The sequence below is a fragment of the Tenebrio molitor genome, chromosome 8 (genome assembly GCF_963966145.1).
Source record: "Tenebrio molitor chromosome 8, icTenMoli1.1, whole genome shotgun sequence".
NCBI classification, from domain to species: Eukaryota; Metazoa; Arthropoda; class Insecta; order Coleoptera; family Tenebrionidae; genus Tenebrio; species Tenebrio molitor.
Window position 1 is genome coordinate 10,811,323 of NC_091053.1, and position 23,770 is coordinate 10,835,092.

General features: G+C 36.8%; 1 protein-coding gene and 1 long non-coding RNA gene across 5 annotated transcripts in view; both read right to left on the bottom strand.

Moving 5' to 3' along the window:
• Window positions 1-23,770, bottom strand: part of LOC138137147 (myosin heavy chain, clone 203-like) — a 305,955-nt gene that overhangs the window by 268,171 nt on the left and 14,014 nt on the right. The gene's annotated exons all lie outside the window — the stretch shown is intronic.
• Window positions 211-1,711, bottom strand: LOC138137159 (uncharacterized). 2 transcript variants are annotated; one of them, XR_011161596.1, is made up of 3 exons: window positions 1,087-1,711; window positions 646-1,035; window positions 211-450 (listed from the first exon to the last, which is right to left on the bottom strand). It is a non-coding gene; the product is annotated as an uncharacterized lncRNA (long non-coding RNA). The 2 variants fall into 2 exon arrangements; XR_011161595.1 differs by having other exon boundaries at window positions 646-1,711.

Below are 23,770 nucleotides of genomic sequence, written 5' to 3' on the forward strand. Positions count from 1 at the left end.
TGAAAATATTCAAACCATTTTTGTAAAAAAGTTGGAAGATTTTTTAAACTATCGGATAGATTACAATTCAATATCCTAAACTGTCGAAAAAGTTGTGAAAAAAATATTTTGTGTGCAACCGTACGCGAAATGAGCACTTCGCGTGCCTAGAGCAGGCCGCGAAATTGAATTTCGCAGCCGTTGCCTTGACGACGGCCGTAAAAGTAAAAGTCATTTCAATATTTATTTATTATCACAATTACAACATATCTATCTCTATATTTGCGGTGTGATCTTACAAAATCTGGATTGGGTACAGTTAAAGTTTGATTTATGCCAGTTTTTGTGTCAGGAACGGCCGCTATTAGTACAGAATTTTCATCCGGTTTGAAGTTCCCGCCAATTTCAAATGGAGTGGTCGCCTGATGATTCGATGATTGACGTATTGACGAGTCGGTAAAAAAGATCGATCTAGAACAGACACGTATGAATTAGGTTAATTTTCCACCGGTCAAAAAGCGAAATATCTAGTAACTAGTAAGTAGTAACATATCCTGAATCATGAATGGCATCAACAGACATTTTGGTTTATTTGTCTCTTCGCACGGCATCTGATATTTCCACGATTAAAATAACCTAAAACTTATAACAGAATTTAACGTTTACCTGTCACAATAAATAAATTCCAGTAAATAGGTAAGCCAATGCAACATTATCCGACAGGGTTTTCACATTCTTCTTGTTACATCAGTCTCAAAGTCACTGTAACATTTTTTATATTGCTGTTTCGATTTTTCAGGTTTCAAATGCGACACTGCACAATTTATAATCTTTTTTTAACTCTGGATGAGTACACGGAACAAGAGCTGCATATTTGCGGTATAATCTTACAAATTCTGGATTGGTGACAGTAAAAGTTCGTTTTATGTCAGTTTTTGTGTCAGGAACGGCCACTATTAATACAGAATGTTCATCCTTGATGTCATCGATAGACATTTTGGTTAGTTCGTCATCGTCTCTTCGCATGGCTCCTAATATTCCCATGATTAAAATGACCTAAAAAAAGGGCAGATTATACAGCAAATTGATCTGGTCTCGTGTCAATACCTTACACTTTTTCACCTGATAACCAATTGACTTTTTTTCAAAAAAGGTACCAATTTCAGAAACTTCGTAACACCAATGCCATCCCGTATGTTCAGCGTGAGCTTCAACATTGAATATGTACTCCATAAAGTTGAACTTTTCACAGTTTTTGATTTTTCCATTAAATAAGCCAAAACAACATTCTCCGACACCGTTTTCACATTATTTTTATTACACCGCTCTTTAAAGTCATTGTAACACTTATCGTACTGCCGTTTGGACTTTTCTGGTATTAAATTGGACACTGCACAATCTGGGGAAGTAGACGGAACAAAAACGTTGTAATTTTTTTGCGACATTTTTCCAATTTTTCTCAAAATGAATTGTTTTATTTATGTCGTTTCCATAGCGACATGGCGACATGTAGGCCGACTTTATTTTTATTGACAGTGAAGGAAATTTTACTTGTTCATTTTATAATTACAAATTTTCGGGTTGCACACAAAATGTTGTGTACACCTCGGCTACGAAATCCTTTGACGACCTCGAGATTGTCTTGTCTCGGCCGCAAAGCGGCCTTGACGACAATTTTTCTCTCGGTTCGTCAAAGTAGGATTTCGCAGCCTTGCTATACAAATAACTATTAAAGTGCGCCGGAATAATAGTACGTCGAGCGGTCGCCAGAATAGCGTCCCTGTCGGCTCAACCAGCATCTGAGCAAATTCCATTACAGTGCGACATTTACAAAATAGTCGAAGAAAAACATTTTGAACAATTCTTTTGATAATTTCTGTTAATTTGTTGAATTATTTGTGCGTTAACGTTATTACGTTTTGTTTTTTTATAAAGAAATTTAATCATAGCCACGAGAAGATCTCGCTATTTATTTTTTAAATGAAATTGACAAAAATCAAAAGTGGGGATAGGCAGTTGCTGGTTGAGCCGATAAGGACGCTATTCTGGCGGCCGCTCGACGTACTATTATTCCGGCGTGGTACAAATATTTTTTTTACAACTTTTTCGACAATTTAGGATATTGAATTGTAATCTGTCCGATAGTTTAAAAAGTCTTCCAACTTTGTTCCAAAAATGGTTTGAATATTTTCATCAGAACAAAAGTTAACAGGGGGTATAAATTTCACCATGCATAGAGTTCAAAAATAAAATCAAACTGGGTAGTTTCCATTTAAAAAAACATAACTTTAGTATTTTTATAATATTGGGACACTCTGTATATATACCGCAATATTTTCCGAATATGCAGTAGAAGCGTAGCTGTCATCTAGAAAAAAGAAAAAGTTGATATCTTTAACAACAAACAAGTTATGGAGCTTTTTCGCAACTCTGGGACACCCTGTATAATGGAACATGGACAAATTGTAAATTAAACTCATTCTAACCTCGCAAGAGTCGCATGTAAAAAAGACCGTTAAAAGAGAGTCTGATTTCAGCTTAGTTCGATGGATTTCAGCAGACGAAGGCATATTTTTAACAGCTTGCACGCATGTAGATTTGGCTGCCTATATATTCAGGCGATTTTAAAATGTAGGTACTTCTTATAATAGATATGTTACGGACAAAGACGATTAACGTTATTGGCCGGTCAATGACGATAATGGCCAGTCAAGTTGGACATTAACCATAATGACCGACCAATAACGTTAATGTCCATGCAATTTGGGCAATGTTGATAATTCATAACATAACATAATACAAGCGCGCTGCACAAGAAAATTTGCAATTCGAAGTACCATGGATCACTCTCATGCCACAACAAAAATGAATAATTTTGACTACTCTACCTATTATTTGAAAAATTAGTATTTTTCACTTTATTCTGGTAGTTTTTTTTATTTACTTACATTACCAAGTAAAATTTAATAAGTGTGAATAATATTTTTTCACATAGTACCTACTTCAACACATTTGATAAATAAAAAAACTAAAAGAAAACAATATAAGTATTGTATACATATTTTCAATAATAATCATGTAACCTATATTAACATTCTCCAGCCGTTTTTGGCCATTATCATTAATGACCGGGCAATGATATTAACGTTAGAATAAAAATGACATTTTTAATAACATTGCCCACCCGCCACGGGCCATAACGTCAATATCCGGTCATTATTGATAATCGCCAGGAAAAATGGACATTCACGTCATTGTCCGACCGTTATCGTCAATGTCCATTTATCGTCTTGGTCCGTAACAGATACATACATATTATTAGATTAGCAAAAGCAAATAAGTGAGAAAAAAAGAGACTTTCATAACGTGTGTAAGTTGAGAAATTTGGTCTAAAAGGATTTACGAAAAATTAAAAAAAAAAATAGTATGCTTTGATAATCATCTCCATGGAGATGCTACACTGCGCCGCAAAATTAGCGCATACTGTGTAAAAACTAAAAAAGCCTGTAAATTTAAATTTTAAATGATGCATTATGAAAAGTGGTTTTCTAATGAGTATCGGATTTAAACTTTTAGATAATCCGAATGAACATTTTTGGTTTCCAAATGGCAGTGAAAAATTTTCTAAAAAGGAATACGATTAATTTTCTAAATTATGCGTTAATTTTACGGCGCACTGTATAAGATGATGCAAAAAAAGTACAACTTTCACTACGATTTTTCGTGTAAAAAAGTGCTACTTTCAAGATTTTTCGTGTAAAAAAGTACTATGGGGTGCTACACGGCCTTTAGCGTAAATTTTCGCAGCTTGTAATGTAAATAACTATTGTGATTTAAAGTAGTTAAGGGGACACATTAACGACCTTTTGATGACTCCATTAAATACCTATTAATGACATTTTAATGACTGTCGCCGCCGGGCTTTCCCTTTCACCGCATTCCAATCACTATAATTTAATCGTCCACCGCGGTGTCGAAAAAGTTAATTAAATTAATTCGTGAAATGAAATGAAAATAATTCTTTCTACTAGAGTTTGGAAAACTAACATATTTGAATGCTAATTTGAGTTAGGAAAAGTGGAATAAGTGCGGAAATAATATTTCAACACTAAAAGTTCAATTTTGATCATTTCCTGAGATACAAAATTTACAACTGACTACCTAATGTTTTTTAAGACTTTCCTTAAACTAACACGAAAAACGTTGTTCCATATTCGTACGCTCTTTTGCGTATTCGTCAATATCAAACGATTCACCATAGTGTTAGCAACTGGAATCTGCATTTGAATTTGGCGCTTCAGAATCCGGGAAGTCCCGAGCCGCTGCCTGTCCAAGTCGTCGTATTGGGGAAGGACACTTCACTTGCGAACGAACTGGCCTGGGATACACAGCCGCTCATTGTCTTGTTCTTAGTTCTTTGTTTTAAATTTTGAGTTTATTCTGTTCTGTGTTGAGTTCTAATACAACTTTTTGTAAAAGCTATTATCAGAAGTGGGATTGTGCTTGCGTCGTTGAGGGTGGTTTTGTGTTTCTTCAAATTGTGCAATCGTTGTGCAATTTTTCCGACATGGAGGATGTTTTGACTGAGATGGTGAAGGCGATTAAAAATACACGTACTGCTCCGGATCAGATTGATCTTCCCTTATTCCATCCGGATGGCGATGATGCATCCAGCTGGCTCCGGAAGGTTGAGGAGGTCAAAGACGAATTTTCGTGGTCCGATTTACAAATTCTAGTGAGAGTTGGGCGCTTCTTAACTGGTGAGTCGAAGCTTTGGTTCGATAATAATTGGTCCCCGACCACCCGAAATTGGGCAACATTTAAGCGAGAATTCTTAGAATCTTTTCCTCCGAAAAAGATACTCGGTAAACTGTTGCATGAGGCGTCGGTTTGTCGTAGTGCAGATTTTAATACGTACGGTGCCTATGTGCATAAAAAATTGGCAATGCTCAAAAATTTGAGGGCACATTGGAGTGAGTCAGATCTAGTTGAATTAATTACATATGGGATTGATGAAGGGAAAGTTCAAGAAGCGGTTTCGATTCGTAATTTTGATACAGTTTCCAATTTAATCGCATATTTAAGTTCGGTTGAAAAACCTCAGACCAAAAGGAATTCAGATGTAAGCGTTCCATTTAGTAAGCGTGTTAAATTGCACGCGGGAGAATCTGCAAGTAAAGCACTTTCGTGTTTTCAGTGTGGGCGTATTGGCCATAAACAGAGGCCATGCCACCGATTTCCAAAGTCTAATAATAAACTTCCGATTGCATTGGCGGGTAAGCAAACGAGTCGAGTTGAAACATCTGACCCGACACGAAGATGTTCGTTTTGTTTTAAAACTGGTCATCTTGAACCCGATTGCTTTATCAAAAAAGGAATTGATGACAGGAAAAATGTTTGTTTTGTGTCTTCTGGCAAAACGACGACTCCAACTCTTGTTAAAATTGATGGGAAAAATTATATGGGGCTTATCGATACTAGAGCTGACGTGTCTTTAATGTCTGACGAATTTCTGGAACTATTTAGTCATAAATTAACACCACATCAGTTTAAGATTTCCGGTATATCGGCAGGCAACGTTTTGTCTCACTACAAATTTGAAGCGAATGTAGAAATCACAGGTCAACATACCACATTAACGTTTTTAGTAGTTCCCGCTGCAAACCTGGATTACGATGTCATTGTTGGGTGTGATCTATTTAAGAACGATCAGCTGGCTGCTGTAACCGCTAGTACCTACAGGCACTCGTGTCGTTTCTAAATTATTACCTGGCGTATCACCGATGACAATTTGAACTCTTTTAATGTTCCTGACGAACATCTTGCTTCAATTCGTGCTTTACTGAATCGTTATCCTGAACAACTTGCAACTGGACTTGCTCTTCCAGTTGCTAATAACGCAACTATGGAAATTAATCTAACTGACAATTTTATTGTAACTCGTCGGCCTTATCGTCTTTCTGATAGCGAGCGTGGCGAAGTTCGTCCCCGTTCGCCAGTCCTATCTTGTTCGTTCGTAAGAAACAGGGAACATATAGAATGTGTGTTGATTTTCGCGAGCTAAACGCATACACGATCAAAGATAAGTATCCCATGCCTCGAATCGATGATCGATTAGACAGGCTTGGTCGTGGAGTCTTCTTCACTTCTCTTGATTTGGCGTCTGGTTTTCACCAAATACCTATTCATAGCAATTCAATTCATAAGACAGGATTTGTTACGCCAGATGGCCACTTTGAGTTTTTACGAATGCCATTCGGCCTTGCTAATGCACCGGCTGTCTTTCAAAGAGCTATTAATGACGCTTTGGGAGAATTAAAATACACGGTAGCTGTTGTATATATGGACGACATTCTGATCCCATCTACAACTATCGAACAGGGACTTCTCTATTTGGAAAAGGTTTTGGAAGCTTTGCGTGTTGCGGGTTTTTCTCTCAATCTTTCAAAATGTAAGTTTTTGCAAGCTGAAATCGAATATCTTGGTCGCCATATATCGAGCGCAGGCATTAGACCCAGCAACGATAAAGTTGTGGCGTTGACTAAAGTTCCTTCACCCGGTAACGTCAAACAAGTACGACAATTTATGGGCCTTGCTGGATATTTCCGCAAATTTGTTCCTAACTTCGCTTGCCGTACCGCATGTATTAACAATCTGACCAAAAATGGTGTTCCATTTCTGTGGACTACAGAACACGAAAACGCTAAACAGTATGTCGTCCAGTGTCTTACGTCAGAACCACTTCTAGTGATTTTTAATCCAGATTTTCCCACTGAACTCCATACGGACGCTAGTTCAATCGGGTATGGGGCAATTCTTATTCAAAAATATGATGGTCAGAACAAAGTGGTTGCTTATTACAGCAAGAGAACTTCTCCTTCTGAATCTAAATACCATTGCTACGAATTGGAGACTTTAGCGATCGTCAAAGCTCTTCGACACTTCCGAGTTTACTTGATTGGGATCAAATTTACCATTGTTACCGATTGTAATGCTGTGAAAGCCACAGTGAATAAAAAGGAGATTCTTCCTCGCGTTCCTCGATGGTGGACATACCTGCAAGATTTCAATTATGAAATTGTGTACCGTAAGGGGTCTTCTCTCAGTCATGTTGATTTTCTAAGCCGAAACCCTGTGTCTGTTCTGCGGGTATCACCCCACGAATCTTGGCTTCACATACAACAAAAAGGTGATGCCGAAGCACAGCAAATGTTGAATGATCTGCGTGAGGGTAAATTGGACCCTAAGCAATATTTAGAAAAAGAGGGTTTGCTCTATCATCAGCAAGTTTCCGGGAAATCAAAGGTCTTGCGTTATTTTGTTCCGCGGCAGAGTCGTCTTGGCTTACTCAGACTGTTTCATGACGAGCAATGTCATGTTGGTGCCGACAAGACTATCGCCTCGATTAATAAACATTTTTGGTTTCCTCATCTGCAACAATTTGTACACAAATATGTAAAACACTGCTTAGTGTGCGCAATCAAAAAGACTCGCACAAGACCTTTACAAGGTTTCATTCGATCGCCTGAAAAACCTACTGTGCCTCTTCATGTTGTTCACATTGATTGCCTAGGTCCGTTGTCTGTCTCTTCTCAGAAATGTAAATACGTCTTGGTGGTCGTTGATGCATTCACAAAGTACTGTCACTTGATACCTCTGAAATCTGTTACTGCCTACGAGACTCAACAAGCGTTACAAACTTTCATCGGCTGTTTTGGCACACCTCGAGTCGTCATTGTTGATAGTGGAACTAATTTTCACAATCTCTCTGTGTGCAAATTTTTTGATGAGTTTCATATTGACTATCATTTCATCACACCTGATGTGCATCGTGCTAACGGTCAAGTAGAAAGATATATGCGCACCATTATGAACCTTATTCGCATCGAGACGCAAATAAGGGAGGAATGGCCGAACGTTCTATGGAAGATCCAACTAGTCCTCAACACCACGGTCCAGAAGTGACCCAGATGACTCCCCTAAGAGCCCTGATTGGAATCGAATCTACTACTCCCCTGATTCGTGCAGCTCTGAATGATCTCGCGTGTGATTTGTCACCAGTACGAAATTTACAAGCCGACCGAGAGCGTGTTAGAGAGAAGTTGCAAAACGCCAAGAGTACTGAAATCGACAACCTGAACAAGAAGAGACGAGATCATGTCAAATACTCTGTTGGTGACTTTGTGCTGTTACATCGGGCGAGTAAGATGCATGCCAGTAAAACTGACTTTGAGTATTTAGGACCGTATGAAATCATGAACATTACCGATCAAGATCGATATGAATTGAAAAGGGTGGGTGCTCGAAAGCACAAAATTATTAAGGCAGCCAAGGAACAGTTGCGTTTATGGCCGAACGAGTGGAATGTGGCGGCAGAAATGAGTGAGCTTTTAGACATGCTTGATGTTGACCGAGGAGTACTTTAGGTACGTAATCTCATAAATTTTGTCGCACTGTTGAAAGCCTCGCGCTTTACATTATTGTCATTCTGAATGTTGAAATGTTGAAAGCCCCGCGCTTTACACGAAGTTCAAGTTTCAAATGTTGACGCTGAAAGCCTCGCGCTTTGCAGAGTGTTGAAAGCCTCGCGCTTTGCAGAATGCTGAAAGCCTCGCGCTTTGCAGAATGTTGAAAGCCACGCGCTTTACATGATTTTTGGAACGAAATGTTGCATGTTGAAAGTCTCGCGCTTTACATGAATTTGTGGTGAAACTGTTGAAAGTCTCACGTTGAACGTGAAGTGTGAGTCTAGAGTGACGAGTTATTATGTTCTGTGATGAGTTTGGCAATGAGATGTGTCATCTAATAACTCCTTTTGTATCTAGACGATGACTTGCCTTCCGGAAGCTGGATCGCCCTTTTGGTGAGCTTCGAGAGCGAAGCTCCTGTCAGTCTGGCCGTGTTAGCAACTAGAATCTGCATTTGAATTTGTCGCTTCAGAATCCGGGAAGTCCCGAGCCGCTGCCTGTCCAAGTCGTCGTATTGGGGAAGGACACTTCACTTGCGAACGAACTGGCCTGGGATACACAGCCGCTCATTGTCTTGTTCTTAGTTCTTTGTTTTAAATTTTGAGTTTATTCTGTTCTGTGTTGAGTTCTAATACAACTTTTTGTAAAAGCTATTAATAGCAAACATTTTAATATCTAGAATTTTCGTAAATTTGCTCGAGCAAAACACCTTAAATACCTTCACAAAAAAAATAACATTTCCTAACTTATTGCACAAATAGCTACAGGGTTATTCTAAATGATTGTAGTCGAAGTGAGCGTGAAAACTGAATGTAAAATTTATAATTGCCGCTCCACATAAAAAAACATCAAAATGATGTGAAAATATTGAGTTCTTTTGCACCCAATTTAACTCTCGTGTGTGAACGGTGTGTACTCACTTATTCGGATTCAATCGTTAATTTAACGAAAATAAATAAAATTCTCATCACCGCACTTTTCACCCAAAAAATGACAGTGACAGCGACAAAATTGACAGTTCACATTAAAGCGGCAAAAATTTAATAACATGGGCATGGCCTACTTCGACTACAATCATTTAGAATAACCCTGTATATTGTTACACAGGCAAAGTTAAATGGCCGTCTGCAAACTTTCCAAACCGAAAGGCATTAGTCAAACACCCTAATGAGATTCGGCAACGTTTTCGAATCATCGCTGCATTCCACTTTCATCACCAATTAATTGAGTACAACCCCTAATCGTAAATTCGTCCAAGTACTACCCTGTAAACTTACAGTTTACAGATACATACATATAGAACGAAAATGATGATTGACAGGGGTCTGTTTATGTCGCTTATCGGCATCTCAACAGGCGTAATAATTACTATTGCCTTGCCATAAAATCGCTGCAGCTCTGGGAGAACTATACGCAGAGCGATCTCCGGAAAGATACCATTCTGGGCCACGTCAGCGGAGAAATAGACAGAACCGGACTCAAAATTTTAGAAAACAATAAAAATATACAAATCAATTATCTCCGTTAATACAAACATTTTACTAAGAAGATTTAGGCTAAAATTCTTAAGAATAATGTGTAGTACCTCGTGTTACAAGGAACGCCTCAACTTAGAAAATACCCTGTATACCACTCTAAAGATGAACTTTTAACATTACGCCAAATTAAGTGAAATTGAAATGTCCGTCGCAACCGTTGTCCTTAGTTTATTTATTATCGAGAAACTTAACAATACACACTAGTGGCGCCGAAGCGTAAGTAGGAAGGAACATAGTGAATAGGTACGGTCGCGATCAATACATTTTGGACATCGTACTGTCATACATTCCAAAACGACCTTTATGTATTAATAACCTTAATTTTGATTGTTGTGTCAATTTTGAAAATGTGAATGTCAGATTTACCGACAAAACATTCAAGGAGTTTTAAAGATCAGACAAATGGAATACAACACTGTATTCTACGTTGAAAATACAACCGGCAACGCTGTTTGGTGAAAAATGCGTCAGATTGTATTTGTTAGGTTATTTGTCGATTTCCGTTTTGGCAACTCAAAATTTTAGAATAAAGGAAAAGAATGAAAACTTTTTTAAAATGCAGCAAGTAGGTAGAAAATCAAATTCTAAAAGCAAAATAAACTTATAAACTAATTTTAATGTTTTCGAATCATGTTTATAAAATAATTACATTGCCAACTTTGGTTATAAGAATCCCCAATTTAGAAACGTTTTTACTTTGCCAACATAATTCAAGAGGTGGTTGAAATTTAGAATTGAGACAAACAATATGTGCACTTTTTTTTCATTTTACTAGAAAATGTGTGTTGTTAACATGTGTGATTTTATTAAAGTGTCTATTTGTTTCGATTTATATTCACATTTTTCACATTTAAACCATAGTGTATTTTTGGAAGGTGGATGTTTTGCAAATATGTGAGTTTTTAAAGGTCCTGTTTCTTTAGTTTTATATTCACATTTACCACACTTGAACCATAGGGTTTCATCGATGGGCATGTGTTGTACAAGATTATGTTTTGTTAAATTACTCTTGTGTTTAGTTTTGAATTCACATTCATCACACTGAAACCATTCTATTTCATCGATGGGCATGTGTTGTACAAGATTATGTTTTGTTAAATTACTCTTGTGTTTAGTTTTGAATTCACATTGATCACAATTAAACCATTTTATATTTTGGGCATATGTATGCCTTACACGTACGTGCCTTGGTAACATTCCCCGTTGTTTAGTTTTATACAGGGTGTTTGAAAATTGCTAGTACAAAAAAAAAACTGTGGCATCTAGAAGCCCTAAGAAATCCAAAAAAACAAATTTTAATTTTTTTAAACAAAAGGGATAAAGTAACCCTATCCCAGCATATTTTACGTCTCAGGCGGGGCAGTATTTTTTAAACCTTGGTAACCAAGCCTGATAATGAAGGACTATACAACAATATGAAAAATAAATATTTTTTTGCAAGATTTTGGCAACTAACAGTGGTACTAACAATTTTAACCCAATTTTTAGTAATTTTTATCTCGAAAACTAGAGGACTTTTATTAAAAAAATTTTTTGCCTATGACCTTAACTCACCATCACCAATTACCGGTATTTTTTTGTACTAGCAATTTTCAAACACCCTGTATTCACAAAAGTTACACTTAAACCACCGTATTTCATTAGGAGACGTGTGTTTCATCGATTCGTGAAATTTTAAAATTACTTTTTGCTTAGCCTTATATTCACATTTATCGCACTGAAACCATTCTATTTCATCGCCGGGCGTATGTCGGTAAAGTTGATGTTTTCTTAAATCTGCCGCTTGTTTAGCTTTATATTCACATTCACTACACTTAAACCATTTCATTTCATCAACGGGCGTGTGTCGTAAATGTTTATGCATTTTGAAATATCTCATTTGTTTAGTTTGATATTCACATTTATCGCACTCAAACCATTCTATATTTTCGAAGGGCGTGTGTCGTGTAAGTTTATGTTTTTTCAAATTTCCCGCTTGCTTAGTTTTATATTCACATTCTTCGCACTTAAACCATTCTATTTCATCGACGGGCGTGTGTTGCGTAAGTTTATGTCTTTTTAAATTCCCCGTTTGCCTGGATTTGTATTCACACTGATCACACCTAAACCAATTTAATTGTGTTGGCGAGAGTTTCACTTCGTTGCGGGTATCTAAACTGGCCATTGCACTCATGGGTATGAAACGTAGATACGGCAAAAGCAGGCAAAGGGGAACATTTAGTTTGTGGGTGCCACGACGAACTGGTTGGGGTAAGGGGATATAAACAACCAATAATATGCAAGTATTTTGATTTGAGCGCGCTGACGCCCGATTGACATTTCTGATTTGACAAGATGACATTCGTTTCGCGCCAAATTCTTTGTTTTGGTTTTGTCGTGTTTAGTTTTCTTGGTTAGCGTCGGTTAAGTGAGTGTCGGTTTTAATTTTTTAGGAAGAAGGATACGCAATTCCAGAGTTAATCGGCAAAGAAATTGTTATGTAGGTCATTCTAGGTAAGCATAAAGAAAATGCTTTCAATAAAATGGGAAACTTTAAGAAAGCTATCCGACATGTGTTTCATGTTTGTACATTAAATCTATTTTTCAGGTCGGTCAACAAACAGGAACCAAGGATTATCAAATGAAATTCTTGTCACACAGCCTCAACAAGTAAAGTTAAGTTGATAAATACAGATACTGCACTTGATTAAGTTTTATGTTTTTATTCCAGAGTCAAGTCCATCTGATCACTGCTTTTTGTTTGTATTGTCTGTTACATCGAAGCTAGTTTACCATGGAAGCTGTTGGTCGTAAGAAATATTGCTGCAAGTATCCAGGATGTGACAACTGGTACTTACTGGTTTTATTAGGTGATGTGATAATAATGTTTTCATTTTTTTTTAATATGAAGAGTTTTTTATTTTGGTTTATAATGTTTTATTATGTTAATAGAATATATTTTGGTTAATATGTATTACATATTTTATAAGATTTCTTTTTATACATCATATTTTGTTACTTTGAAATATTTTATAATAAATGTTTATTTTTGTACTGTACATTCATCTTTCATTTATAGTGATAGTTTTATTTTTGTGCTTTTAACTGAAATTATTAATTTGATTTTACCGAACATTGGTAAACTACTCTTGTTCGATGAAATCAAATTAATAATTTTAGTTAGTACTGCCACGACGACACGAGGAGGCGCTGACGTTGTGCCTCCAGCATGACCAACTTCATTAAACTATGTTATGGCCATTCCAAATGTCGAAAAAAAGTAAACCAAATGACAAGTCGATGATGGACATAGACAACACAGTAAACCTATAGAACGCAAACTCCCATAGTTTTTTGTGTTCCGACGCCATCTACTGGCTTGTGGTAGGTGCAAAATTACACACAGCCAGCTGGATATCCTGGCTTTTTTATTTATTTTAATTTAAAGTAATTTATTTAAAAAACTAAAAGACAACATTTCTTTTGAAGTTTTTATTTTCAATCTTTTTCGATACAATTCCATTGCATTTTTATAAATTTTGGTTTGGTATTTCTTTTCCTCAATTGCGGCAAATAGAAATTTATCGCATCCTTGCCTTGCATTGCATTGCTCTTTATTTTGACATCGAATTTTGCATGAAGTTTTAGATATACGTTTTCTGTACATTGGAACCCGAATTTTGGATCGACATTCTGCCTTTTTATAATTCTGAATAAGCTCAGTTTTTCTTATTTTTTTTTTTAAACTTTCGCACATCTTCATTACTACATAAAACAGGAGTTACACAATTATAGTGTCTTCAGTAGAAATGTCGTAGATCAGTAGATCGGATGAAAATTCTATAAAAAGTAGTTTTCAGTTAAAATATAATTATCAATATTTTTTACTATTACTGGAAGTAAGTTTGGACTGGCAAAGAAAGGAAGTTGTATCGAGGGTACGGCCATATTCGTTCGTGCCGAAGTCTTTGCTGGTAAAATGAAGTCCACACACAGTGTAGCTGTTATACCTACACTTTCATAGGCTCCAAAGTTGATAACTGCTTGTTACCCGTCGTTTTAATCCATTCCATAAAACGCCCAGGATATTTAATGGGATTTGGAAATCTATGGCGAGTTCCACATGGTTTATAATTCCTTTCTGGGTGCAAAGTCGCACAATAGTAAATTTATTACTTATGACTTGATATGTCAAAATATAATTTTTTAAATATTGGCATAAGTTTCCGCGATTTTTATTTTTATAAAACGGCAGCGTCCCCTGACGGCTTGTGGTGGGTGCGTTTCCAAAAAAATGGGGAAAATGCATAGGAGTTTGCGTTCTATAGGTTTACTGTGTTGTCTATGATGATGGAGATGAAGTGGCGATATCTAGTGAAATTTAGAATAACCACACATTTAAAAAGTTAAATATCAGGTTATGTTATATGCCATTTCATTGTCAAAAACTGTCAGTTTATACGTTTTCGTCGTGGAACTTGATCATTTCGGAGTAAAACGATGCAAGAATTACAGAATTCGAGGTTCTAAGACGCTAACTTTCCTCGAAATACGTTTTTACACACGCAAATATGAAGGATCACAGCAAACCCGCGCCGAATCGGAATTTCGTCGTGGAACTTGAACATTTCGGAGTAAAACGATGCAAGAATTACAGAATTCGAGGTTTTAAGATGCTAACTTTCCTCTAAATACGTTTTTACACACGCAAGTATGAAAGATCACAGCAAAACCGCTCCGAATGGGAATTTCGTCGTGGAACTTGATCATTTCGGAGTAAAACGATGCAAGAATAAATAAGACGCTAACTAATTTTTCATGTTCCTGCCATAGTGTCATAAAAGTATAAACTGACAGTTTTTGACCATGAAATGGCATATAACATAACCTGATATTTAACTTTTTAAATGTGTTGTGATGAACCAAGTGGGTAATTCAAATTTCCCACCAAGCGTCCATCTCATTTTTTTTTTCTACCAACATACGCAATGAAAATAACACCCGCGAAATTCAAAAATGGCCAAGAGCGCGTGATCGTACTTAGTTAATTTCCCTACGTTGTGTGTTTTTTCTAATACAAATTAAACATTACCAGATTCGTTCCAACAGGGTTTGTGAACCACACAGAAGAGTGCAAATAAAACAACACAATAATTAAAACCAGCTATTTATTCAAAGTTATGATTTTCGTTAACGCCGGGATTTATGAATAATAAAACGTCTCGGGAGAGGGCACCCAAGTCTCCTCAAATGTGAGAAGACTACTCATTCAGAACTCTAGGAAAATGGTGAGCTCTGGCCATCCTCCTAGACCCCTGAATGAGGCTCCGCTAAAAACCTCTCCTAAAAATACGAACAAGTCCGAAGTGACAACGTAGACGGGACAGTTAGTGAAAATTGAGCAAAACTGATTTCATAAACAACACAATTCAAATTCAAAAGAAAACAGGAGGGTCATGTACATTACAAACAAAACAGTTACTTCGGACCGTTCGAGCGGGAGCGAGCACTAGACGAGAACCTTAGCATGTTTTCTCCTTTTCAAGTTAATTTACAATGTGCGGCAGATACGCTATAGAAGGAGCGAGTGGCCTTGGGTGGTCCGGTGGGTTGTGGCACCTATCCTTACGACTTTAACATTTCCCGCCTACCCGTGATTTAGTGCTAAGGGAAAGGTCCTAACTGCTTTACGTAAGTCAACAAATTGAGGTACTCTAAGTTCATCGGTTGAAGTGAACATTACTTTTCCACAGCAAAAGAAAACACAACGCGCTTGTCAGGCTACACAGACTCAGGGAAAATAGACCTGATCACATTTCCGGAAGTGTGCCATGGAGCTCGAGTAAAACCCAGCATTCAACAAGTCCTGCCAAGCGTTAGGTTTTTGGGTCTCCCTTGGGGTGCAAATTTTATGAGGGCCGCGAGGTCGTGTTCAACGTTGGGAGGTTAGAGGAAAAACAAAACCCCACAAACAGAGAGAGACCCTCGCGGTAAGGTCTAGAATTTACAGCTACAACAACCTGGAAAAAGCAACCAAAAAAAGAAACGCGACAAATATTTGTTGACAGAGCTATCTAAGAACACTTTCAATTTGGGATGGAAAGGTGGTAACAACCATTAACACATACATAAAAATAACAAAAACACAGTCCGGTCGATCCTAGCATATTACAGCCGGTTCATCGCCAAGGGGGGCGCCCTGAATAATATGGAGGGCGCCCCGGGACTAAAGGTAGTAGATCCCTAGCTAAGGAAAAACCCACGGAGACACCTGAAATATAAACATTTGGTTGCTACCGGGATGGAAGTGGAAACTTTGCAATTTTGATTTAAGTGTTGAACAATAACTAGATGCTTATCACACCAAAAGCGTCACTCGGAATAATTAGAAGGGGATCAAAAATGAGGGAGTGCGCTTATAAAAAGTAAAAGCCACAGACCCACGCTAAAACTTGGCGCCCCTTTTCTTTTAGGAAAGTTAGTGAATTGTAAAACCAGATTTGACAACAAAAAAAAACGTGATCCGTACAATTTTATAAAATTTACAAACCTAGAACCAGGCGGCCTTACTCTCCTTCACAAGCTTACAAATGTTAAAAACGTGATACATGAGGATGGTCGAGATAATTGCGGATTTTATACAATATGGTGGGAACATCAACAACCCACGTGCGACCATCATGATAATTAAAATACATTTCGCGCGAAACAGACATGATTTTAGTACCGCAAACATACCTTGTCAAACCAGGAGGGCTGGACAACAACAACGTCTAATGTAGTTCGGAAAGCACCGAAAATCACACAGTTAGAGCACAAAAAGAAAATCCCACAGGGTACCTCTGCACTCATCTACCGACCAGGGAGAAGTGTCCCAAAAAAAACATGGCCGTTCATCCCCTGTCGGCTTTCACCCACGCCCCCAAGCGGTCGCCGACGGTACCGAACGCCGGTAATTCTATAGCTTTCATTGGCGGTTAGTTTTGAATTCAAAAGCGGTTATCTCAGTGTGGTTATTCTAAATTTCACTAGATATCGCCACTTCATCTCCATCACATGACCAACTTCATTAAACTATTTATGTTAACGAATTTCTTTTCTAGTACCACAAATTTCCCGAAGAACCTCAAACCATTTAGCTCTAACTCCACTGTCGCTGGGAAATTGAAATAAAGGTTTTTCAGAATTGCCACAAATAATGCATTTAATGAGCATTTTCAGAGTTTTTTGATTGACAAAATTTCAAATTTGGCGGCAATTTTACCTTGATGTCTAACAAACAGATGGCACCACTTCATCACTATCCATAACATACTTTATACGAAGCGCATTGGAATTGGAATGGCCATAACATAGTTTAATGAAGTTGGTCATGCCGCCAGTTCAAACTTAGGGAGTTTTCACTTCTTAAGAGTAAGTGTTCTGTGATTGCACTATTAACTTATTGTACTATAAGATATTAGGCTTATTACTTTAAAATGAAAACTTTGCACATTAAAGCTGTTTTTAAAACACGTATCTGACACGTATGTAGGTCAGTACGTACGTATCGTGCAAAGAACATGGAGAAATTGTAACTTGAACCTTGAACTCATTCTAACCTCCCTCCCTAACCTAACTAAAAAAGGCGGGTAAGGTAAAACAGTGTGGCCAGATTTCTGACAGCCAAATATTAACATAACCTTAGTTTTTGCAGGTTTCTCGAGGCCTTCGCAATTTATCACTTTGTGCAAATTTGTCTTCTTTGAAAGAATTTACAAGTCATTACATTGACAAATCTCTCTGTATGACAGATCGTGAAGTGACTTCACAAAGTGAATCAACTGTTATTGTTGTTGAGGAATATAATTATACAGTTCATCAAAAGAATAAGAGAGATTTGTATACTCTCAAGTTTACTATGCCTGCACCCACAATGATTTAAAAGGTATCTTTCAGATATTCGGTCTGATGTGTGTATATTTAATAACATTTGATTCAATTTTAGGTTATCAAAAAAATAACAAAGTGAGGACTGGAAAAGCTGGAGGGTCTGTTAAGATGCAGGTATTTGCCCATCAAGATATTTTATAAAGTTTTTTATCAATGGTAACCAGTAACCACTAGAATTATATTTTACTATTTAAGTGATTTATTTATTCATGCTGCTGAAATTTAAGGTGTAATAATTGTCAATTTGCAAAAAACCTATGTTGGTCATGAAGTGGAAGTACAGACTCGACATTGATCTAATGAAAACAGAAATCAGAATTGTAATTGTTGAAAATTAAGAGCAGGCATAACAACAGATAGAATTTTAGAAGATGCAAGGAAGCAATGCAGTGAACAATTATCATGAGAAAATTTATTAAATAGGAAAGATGTGAATTATTTGTTTACCAAACATAACATTGACAAAAAAAAGACATGGATGAAATGATTGTAACAGCACTAAAAGTTCAAAAAGTTCCTTTTTGAACAAGATAAGAAATAACATATGCTGTATTATAGGTTAAAACATATTTACAAAAATTAATTAAAATTTGTGAGTAAATTTTGTCTCATCAATTGTCATAATGTTAGTGCAACTTTATTTCCAATTTTCGCTTTTTACACTCTCCAAGATTTGCCCAAGGCTTTAAATCTGCCTTATTTAAGACAATTTAAGATAACACTTGCAGTATTTTCGTGAGTTCAAAAAAAAATACGAAAATTAATTTCATAACCTCACTTTTAACAACAATTGACTTGCAAATGAAAACTTAATCAATACAACTGGAATTTTGGAGGTTTATTAGAACCAGTTAATTGGAATGGCTTCACATCAAACTTGGCCAGCATGTGAAGATTTTACATACATGAAAGTTTGGGAAACGATTAAACAAATGGAGGAAACTCGAACAGTAAAATTACCTCTGAAGAAAATAAATCGCGAGGACTTTTTCAAAAAATTTCAGTAAAACGGATTCTGAATAACAACTGGCGAATTCTAAATTACAAATGACGGACTTTGAATTACAATTTACGCTAAAGGCCGTGTAGCACCCCATAGTACTTTTTTACACGAAAAATCTTGAAAGTTGTACTTTTTTTGCATCATCTTATACAGTGCGCCGTAAAATTAACGCATAATTTAGAAAATTAATCGTATTCCTTTTTAGAAAATTTTTCACTGCCATTTGGAAACCAAAAATGTTCATTCGGATTATCTTAAAGTTTAAATCCGATACTCATTAGAAAACCACTTTTCATAATGCATCATTTAAAATTTAAATTTACAGGCTTTTTTAGTTTTTACACAGTATGCGCTAATTTTGCGGCGCAGTGTAGCATCTCCATGGAAATCTAGCAACAACACAAAGAAAAAACCAGAGTTTAATTCAATCGAACAAAGAGTAACATTAAACGATGAGAAAATTCAGCAAAACAGATCGCCACATTCAACAATGTTAAAATAAGCAAATCAAAACGCAACATTAAACAATGAGCAAATAAAAGAGCACAAAGCGCAAAGTTAAATAACGATAAAATAAAACGCTTTAAATGGCACAAATCCAATAATCGCTGGTAATGTTAAACAAAAAGAAAATGGCGGGTCGGGTGCCGTTAGAAAATGTTAGTGAAAGAAAAAAACAAAATGGACGCACGCGGTTCGGACGACGGCCCCGAATTTTCGAAATCACCAGATTGCTAAAAAAAATAAACCTCCCGGGAGAAAGATAACGCTTAAAATTAACAAATGGGCGCTTATTAAAGAAATAGCATGCAACAAAATGAAATCTACAACATACCCTTACCACGTGGTCCTGGTCCCAAAAACAAAACACAAAAAAAGGCAACGAAAGTGGGATAAATTACCCAGGTGAATTAAAACGTCGAATTCCTCACGGGGGCATAAAATATCTACTCGGGACGGTAGTGAAATTGATTCTGATTTAACTTACAAATTTGAGAAACTGGATCGCTCTTCGCAAGGTGTGTTCGTTTCGAAAAACCAAACAAAAGTGACCTCTCCCCTTCAACCACGCGCGTCAGAGACCCGCTTCATCCCCGCTATATTTCCGCTCTCCGAGTTGCCAACTCCCCAGGATTACCGACCCCATCCCTTAGTTACTAGTCTAGCCGCTAGTACCTTCACATTTGGCGCGCTCTCGTGGTGGTACCGGTAATTAAAATTTAAATTTTAAACTGGGTCACTAGCACTACATCACACTTAAACAATTTTAATTTTGTTCCAGAAAGTCTCACTTTGTTGTGGGTATTTGAACTGGCCATTGCACTAACTTATTGTAGATATTATGGGCTTCTTATTTTAAATCCACATTAAAGCAGTTTTAAAAACATGTATTTTATACATACAGGTGTCCCAGAGTTGCGAAAAAGCTCCATAACTTGTTTGTTATTAAAGATATAAACTTTTTCTTTTTTCTAGATGATAGCTACGCTTATACTGCATATTCGGAAAATATTGCGGTATATACAGTGCATTTTTTTTAACTGTTGCCATAGGGAATTGCATGGTAAAACTTATACCCCCTGTTAACTTTTGTTCTGATGAAAATATTCAAACCATTTTTGTGAAAAAGTTGGAAGATTTTTTAAACTATCGGATTGATTACAATTCAATATCCTAAACTGTCGAAAAAGTTGTGAAAAAAATATTTTAAAGTGCGCCGGAATAATAGTACGTCGAGCGGTCGCCAGAATAGCGTCCCTGTCGGCTCAACCAGCATCTGAGCAAATTCCATTACAGTGCGACATTTACAAAATAGTCGAAGAAAAACATTTTGAACAATTCTTTTGATAATTTCTGTTAAAAGTGATACTTCTAACACTAAAATTAATGAAAAATAGTCAACTTTTTTTAATGAAATTGAAAAAAAAAATATTAATATGTGTTTCTAGAGTTTACGAACCTAATTTAGAGAATTGGCAACGAACTTTTTTGTTCCACTCAGTATATACCTATTGACATATTATTTTGTCTTGGAAAAATGGGGTAAAGTAAAAGCATTCCTCGATGTCCAATAAAATTTCTGTTTAAAAACATTTCGATCGTTAAAAAGCACATCGTCATATAACTTGCCTCGCGTACAAACGTGAGCCACAAGCTCGAAGCTAAATAGCGAAGCAGGAACCTATAGTTGTACATTTTTGAACAATAAAAACTTTAACTGATACAAATAAAAACCATCGTCTAAATTTAGATATCCTTGAGAGAAAAAGAATACAAACAGCATAAATTGCCCGTGATTGAATTATAGATTATTTTGATTGATATTAAATAACAAAAGGGTGAACGTACCTATCGGAGCAAAAAACTCGAACGGCCACCAACAGCTCTGACCGCTCGAAAGTGAATTTTTGTGCAAGAACAGTCACCACCGCAGCTCAGCCTTTCGAGCGATTGCGGCAAAATTAAATCGAAAATTGGAATCCATCGGGCGAAGCGAAAAAGGCCGGATCGGGTACTCACATGAGGTGCCGCCTCTGAAGAAATCGCATCCTTAAAAAATCGTTCGCCGCAGTGCTCCGGAGCTTGGTCTTGCACTTGAAACACACACAAAGTGGCGCGAGATGATCGCCGAGGAAACCGAGACGCGTCTCGAGAGGTACCGCTTTCGCAGTACAACACGATGGAATGGACCGTCTAGTACTGGAACCTCTATTTATACCCTCTGTTCAAAGCCACCAAGAAGGAGCCCTTAGAGTCGCCCCCTCGAATTTCTTCTCCACGCCGACAGAAAAGGGCAGCTCTTATCTGCAACATCATCGAGTCTGGAGCTTCGCCGAGTGTGACAACCTTCGGCTATTAGTACCCTTTGGGACCAGTTTTACGCCGAAATCGGATCGAGGCGCCGGACGAGCTGAAGAATCGCCAAAGCGGATTTGGTTTTTTTTTTTTTCGAAAATAAATTCGTTTTATTGACAAAAATTCGTTCACGTGTTTGACCACTCGTTCCGCGTACGAGCAGCGGCTGATGTCCTGAAGCATTTTTTGTGAGCGTGCGACCTCCTCGGGGTGGATATCGAGAAAATCTTTGGGGAAGAGTGCAAAATTCGTGCGGATAAAAGAGTTGGGGCAGAATAATAGCGGAAGTGCCTCAGAGGAAGCTGTTATCTTTGTAGCTTCCCACTCCTACGTTACCTCGTGTATAATTAATCTTCTTTTGATTTCCCTATTTCATGAATACTTTACTTTATTTAGAACACGGACTAATTCCGAACGTACTATACCGGATATATAGTGGTAGGTTTTATCTTTCACAGATGTGTTGACGCTCACAAATAAAAATAGTTTTATCACGATACGTTGTCCGGTTTTGACAAAACAATAATTTTTCGGATCGTTGTGCTTTCATTCAAAATCCTGCCCGCCGAAAATAAGACGCTGTAGGGATATCCATAGATAAAATAATAAAGATAAATAGAATGCAAAGTCTCTTGATTTTTTTTTGAGCAGCAAATGTGGCGTCATCTGTTGAGTTGTGGACGGTACAATATTCCATAGCCTACTGGATGTTTTCCATTATTACTTTATTTTTATTATTAAATAATTTAAAAAAGATAACAAAAAAAAACAGGTTAATTTTAATATTTTTTATTTTCAACATCTTATACATTTCTACAGCGTAGGAAGTGCAAAAAATTCTCTTAATTTTGAATAAGCTCTCCTAGATTGTTTGTAAAACGCCAATGCTAAGATTTTATTTTCTGTAGTGTATTTGCGCGCTTTTAGTTTAACGTCTCTTTTTTTCGATTGTACCAAACAAAAATGTATTGCATCATCCCCCAAAACTTTACCTTTTAACTTCATTTCAAATTTTGAGAATAATTTCACACGGCATTTGATTTTTTCAACAGAAAACTGGTTACTTTCTTTTGAAGTTTATATTTGGTTACCGGATATCTCGTAAGGAATTGTAAGAAGTCAATTCGGGAAATCTTTTTTCGTAATTTCCATGAATAATAATCCTTGTTGGATCATCCTCATTTTCTAAAAAGTTTGAAGGTGATTATTATAGAATTTTGATTCTAAATAGTTTTCACTTTACCCATTGGAATTTGTAAGCTAGGTATTGCCGTATTTTTCACTCTATTGTTCGTGTCGTAATCGAAAAGTCTGAAATGTGGATGCTCAAACCGTATATCCATTGTAAACTTTCATTTGATCGATTTCGAAGAGATAAACATTGCCCATTCTTCGTAACCATTCCCGAAACCGCGCAGGATATTTTAAAGGATTGTGAAAATATGTGGCGGGTGCTAGCACTTTTGAACACTACATAGCTTCATAGTATTACAGTTTTAGCCACAAACACGAATTGTCGTATTTAAATTTTTAGAAAAGACGTGATAACAGTACTTCGTGACATGAAAGTAAATGAAATGAATTGAGACAACTTTGATTTCAAAAGTTTAAATCTTCCTTCCAAATTTGCGCCATCTCTTGGCTTGTGGACGGTGCGATAAACCATTACCATGGATTCTGTTGCAGAAAATTGATAGGCCTCTTTTCATTCTATTTGTCTTTATTTTCTCTATGGGGATATCTATGGCCCCTACAACTAAGTTATGGTACCGACATCTGGCTGGCCCAGAATATGGTTGGTAACGCTGAAGTCACTATATGTCATCAATAAAGCTGGCTATGATTTACATTTCATTAATTGTTCTGTCACTTCATACTGTCATTGCGTTGTAAAATCATTATTGTAAAATGTAAAACCACTCATTGTAAATAAAAATGCCCAGTTGTTTCATTACTAGTTGTAAAAATACACATGAGAAGGGATTTAGCTTATACAGAATCCCGAAAATTCCTGA